Source organism: Battus philenor, unplaced genomic scaffold, assembly GCF_028537555.1.
Source record: "Battus philenor isolate CCGP_79_NKW_IND1 unplaced genomic scaffold, ilBatPhil1.0.hap1 SCAF_44, whole genome shotgun sequence".
In the NCBI taxonomy this organism is placed as follows: Eukaryota; Metazoa; Arthropoda; class Insecta; order Lepidoptera; family Papilionidae; genus Battus; species Battus philenor.
In genome coordinates this window covers 82,501-87,500 of record NW_027181709.1, presented here as the reverse complement: position 1 = coordinate 87,500, position 5,000 = coordinate 82,501, and the positions used below count along the sequence as shown (strand labels likewise).

The 5,000-nt window shown below is 51.7% G+C and overlaps 3 non-coding genes across 3 annotated transcripts in view; all 3 read right to left on the bottom strand.

The window, feature by feature from the left end:
* Positions 1–4, bottom strand: part of LOC137929202 (large subunit ribosomal RNA) — a 4,033-nt gene extending 4,029 nt beyond the window's left edge. The window contains exon 1 of the ribosomal RNA XR_011108769.1: positions 1–4. This exon is cut by the window's left edge and continues 4,029 nt beyond it. This is a non-coding gene — a ribosomal RNA (large subunit ribosomal RNA).
* A 1,173-nt stretch (positions 5–1,177) lies between these two features.
* Positions 1,178–1,334, bottom strand: LOC137929184 (5.8S ribosomal RNA). The gene has a single exon (XR_011108752.1). It is a non-coding gene; the product is annotated as a 5.8S ribosomal RNA (ribosomal RNA).
* Positions 1,335–2,150: 816 nt separating this feature from the next.
* LOC137929196 (small subunit ribosomal RNA) lies at positions 2,151–4,054 on the bottom strand. Its single transcript, XR_011108763.1, has one exon. It is a non-coding gene; the product is annotated as a small subunit ribosomal RNA (ribosomal RNA).
* Positions 4,055–5,000: the final 946 nt, after the last annotated feature.

Below are 5,000 nucleotides of genomic sequence, written 5' to 3'. Positions count from 1 at the left end.
GCCAACGATAAAAATTCGAGGCAGACGCGATATCCGTACGCGACGTCCCTTATTATATTTTTGACGACGACGAACCGACGGACCGCGCGCGCAAGCAAGCAAGCGCGCACGGCGGCCGGTCGTCGTCGCGGGACGCCCTTCGGACGTCGAGTCCGCCTACCGTACACCACCCCCACCGTCGCGATCATCGCGCGTCGCAGAGCGAGTGCGCGTGCGCGAGGCGCGCGCGTCGCGAGTCCTTAGAGGTCTCTAGACGCGCGCACGCACAACGCAACGCTGCACACACAACACGCGTTGCGCGATGAACGACGACGATGACGATGATGATTATGATGATACGAGCGTAAACGAAAATCTCGACACGCATACGCGAGCGCGAGTACTTTTCGTTAGCGATCGATCGTCCGGCCCTTTCGGTATCGGTCCGTATCGATACGATAATATAACGTTCGCACTGGAACGACGACGCGTATCACCGACATAATACGGATGCGTAGCGACGACGAGCGGTGAACTCTCTCGCATCGGGCTAGGCGCGCGCGCACATGAACATCACGTAATGTTTACTTACATATGTTTGTGTGTGCGTTACGCTTGCCGCGCAAGAAAACATTCACCGCCTGCCGGTCGCATCCGTCGGAGACGCGTCGTCTGTGCTTCCGATATATTTTATTATATCGTATACACGAACCGATGAGCTCGGACGAAGACCGCACTACGAAGACTCGCGTCTTAGCGATGCGTGTAATCTTTTCACACTCGTTTCATATTCAATACAATTCGATATATTTAAACGGACCGTAAACGCGCTCCGCGCGTACGCGGACGTGAGGGGTGCAGCACCCCGCCGTCCGTCGTCCGTCGCGAAGAACGTTCAACGGAAACCGTCAATTGTTCGAAAGAGCGCGCGCCCGCTCGCCCGCGCGCGGTAGTGCGGCAGCGGCAGCGCGACGACAGCGACGGCGGATAGTGAGAGAGAGAGAGAGTGAGAGCCGCGGCGGCGCGGACGAGAGACTCTTATTAGAGATCGTCCCATCGCACCGTCCGCGAGCTCGTTCATCACCCCCCACCAACCCGCCGCCGCCGCGTCGCGCGTCACCGCCGCGCGCATCGACCGGCGCGAGCGCACGTAGCGCGCGTTCTACACCGAACAGTGTGGTTTTTATATTTTAACAGCCGGCCCTCAGACAGGAGTGGTCCTGGATATTTCTCCACGGACCGCAATGTGCGTTCGAAATGTCGATGTTCAAATGTGTCCTGCAGTTCACACTATGACGCGCAGTTAACTGCGTTCTTCATCGACCCGCGAGCCAAGTGATCCACCGTCCAGGGTAATGGTTTTTTCTTAATGTTGTTATTACTTACGGTAGCGGCCTACGGCTCTCGCCGTCGGCCACTTGATTGTCCGTTTTTATGTATTAACGTCGAAAGTTGGTCGAATTCATGTGCGCCGAGGCGTTCATAAAGAAACGGCACCGAAAAAGCTTAACGCCCCGACGCGAATCCTTTAGAATGATGAACGACGACGACCCGCGCACCCCCCAACGAGCTGGCGTGACGCACGACATTGTCATCTTTCTAACCGCTTAAATTTCGTTTTGTATAGCGCCAACCGACAATAAAGGGCCTGAGCTAGGCAGTGGGGATTTTCACCGCTTCGAACGCTCCGTTTGGTATGCCCCGGTCGGCGCTCGTCTCTCGGCGTTTTTCCGCCACCCGGCCGCTTCGACGGCGGCGGAGGCAGCGGCGGCGGTAGCACTTTCGACGAATGCCACCACCGCCACCGGCCACCGCCACGGCGCCGTCGCCGCTGCGCCGTTAGGCGTAATAGACGCTAGAGACAATTATTTCACATTTTATTTTTTATACATATATACAAACACGCACACACACACGCACGCACACGCGCGCGCGCTCGTCCGCATTAGATACGAACAGCAGCGCGCGCGCGTACGTACATATATATGTATATATGTCGTATATATATATCATTATGGATGTATTACATATATATATGTGTAAACACGGTATGTACGAAGTCGTCGTCGTCGTCGTCGTCGTCGTCGTCGCAACAGCAACAACAGCAACAGCAACAGCGGCGCAACAACGTTCGTGAACATATCACGCGTCTCGCACACATACACACACGTTAATGATCCTTCCGCAGGTTCCCCTACGGAAACCTTGTTACGACTTTTACTTCCTCTAAATGATCAAGTTTGGTCAACTTCCCAGCAACGCCGACGGCCGTGAAGCCACCGCGTGTCGGTCCGAAGACCTCACTAAATCATTCAATCGGTAGTAGCGACGGGCGGTGTGTACAAAGGGCAGGGACGTAATCAACGCGAGCTTATGACTCGCGCTTACTAGGAATTCCTCGTTTATGGGGGATAATTGCAAACCCCAATCCCCAGCACGAAGGAGTTTCAACGGGTTGCCCGGGCCTCTAGGCCAGGGAGAACATGCTGATTCCTTCAGTGTAGCGCGCGTGCGGCCCAGGACATCTAAGGGCATCACAGACCTGTTATTGCTCAATCTCGTGCGGCTCGAAGCCGCCGGTCCCTCTAAGAAGAATTTTAATACGTCGCCAGTGAGTTGCGCCACCGGAGCGGCGCACACCTAAATGACGACGCCTATTTAGCAGGCTAGAGTCTCGTTCGTTACCGGAATTAACCAGACAAATCGCTCCACCAACTAAGAACGGCCATGCACCACCACCCACCGAATCAAGAAAGAGCTGTTAATCTGTCAATCCTTCCGGTGTCCGGGCCTGGTGAGATTTCCCGTGTTGAGTCAAATTAAGCCGCAGGCTCCACTCCTGGTGGTGCCCTTCCGTCAATTCCTTTAAGTTTCAGCTTTGCAACCATACTCCCCCCGGAGTCCAAAATCTTTGGTTTCCCGGAAGCTGCCCGCCGAGCCATCGTAGTAACGTCGGCGGATCGCTAGATGACATATTTACGGTTAGAACTAGGGCGGTATCTAATCGCCTTCGAACCTCTAACTTTCGTTCTTGATTGATGAAAACACCTTTGGCAAATGCTTTCGCTGATGTTCGTCTTGCGACGATCCAAGAATTTCACCTCTAACGTCGCAATACGAATGCCCCCAGTTATCCCTATTAATCATTACCTCGGAGTTCTGAAAACCAACAAAATAGAACCGAGATCATATTCTATTATTCCATGCACGAAATATTCAAGCAGCATTTTGAGCCCGCTTTGAGCACTCTAATTTGTTCAAAGTAAAATTGTCGGCCCATCTCGACACTCACCGAAGAGCACCGCGATAGGATTTTGATATTGAACCGCCGTTTTACCGACGGCTCACCGACGATATGCTCCGCAGACGTGTCAGTATCACCGCGGATGCGGTGCACCGACAGCGCGGCGCACAAATGCAACTACGAGCTTTTTAACCGCAACAATTTTAGTATACGCTATTGGAGCTGGAGTTACCGCGGCTGCTGGCACCAGACTTGCCCTCCAATTGTTCCTCGTTAAAATATTTAAAGTGTACTCATTCCGATTACGAGGCCTCGTAAGAGTCCCGTATCGTTATTTTTCGTCACTACCTCCCCGTGCCGGGAGTGGGTAATTTGCGCGCCTGCTGCCTTCCTTGGATGTGGTAGCCGTTTCTCAGGCTCCCTCTCCGGAATCGAACCCTGATTCCCCGTTACCCGTGACAACCATGGTAGTCGCAGAAACTACCATCGAAAGTTGATAAGGCAGACATTTGAAAGATGCGTCGCCGGTGCTGGACCATGCGATCGGCAAAAGTTATCCAGATTCATCAAAATTAACGACTTCGGACGCGAGGCCCTCCGTCGATTGGTTTTGATCTAATAAAAGCACTCATCCCATCACTGGTCAGAGTTCTGATTGCATGTATTAGCTCTAGAATTACCACAGTTATCCAAGTAACCGAGGTAAGATCTAAGGAACCAAAACTGATATATTGAGCCATTCGCGGTATCGCCTTAATACGGCTTGCACTGAGACATGCATGGCTTAATCTTTGAGACAAGCATATAACTACTGGCAGGATCAACCAGGGAGCTAGCTAGTAGAGCTAACACACACCAACACCGCACATACGAGAGATATGAGGGTGATGATGATATGATAGACGTGTGACAAGCGACGCGTCGGACGTTCGAAACGCCGTGACGCGCCGGTGCCTAGGTAGCTTTTTGCGTGCGTGCGTGCGTGCGTGCGTATTTATTACAATACACACACAACACCACACCGCAACAACAAAATGAATTCGTTTTTCTATCTGTTCACGGAGGAAAATGTATATCTCAACACTCGCCTCGCGTTCGTCCAGATTTACTTTGGACGCGGCATCGCGTCCGATTCATCGGAACGTTCTTTGACGAGACACATACAAATCTTCACTTTTATAAAATATCGTTTCGCAAAACGAACAATGACCGATTTCCAGCCCGGTTTTAGAGAGATCCGAAATCCTTGATTTATATATCATGATCGACCGTCGCGCGACTAGCGCGCGACGAGCTCGTTGATGCGATGCGTTAAGGGCCGCCCCGAAGTCGACTCGGGAGCCCAACGCCGTTCGCGTTAATTAAACGAGACGTTCTCTTACGCCTTCCGCTCTTACATAACGGAGACGTCGTCCGACACAGTTTACGGTGTGTTGTTGTGGGGAGATGATCCCCTTTTTCTTCCCTCCTCCGCCGCCGCTGTGTCGTTCGTGCGTTTGTCGGTTATAGAAGTTTCAGTTTCGGGCGTTCTCGTTGGTGGCGCGCGTTGTTTGTGTATCGGTGTTATTAGTTTTGTTCGATTCGCGCGCGTTTTCTAAGAATAATTTTTAAATTTTTTTTTTTTTTTATAAAAAAAAAAAAAAAAACTAAATCTAAAAAAAACGCAATCTCCGCAAACAAACTAACACCACCACCACACACACACACACCCCACCAACCAAAAAAACACACTCCACACTCCACAACCACCAACAAACAAAACAAAACAGAAGAGCAT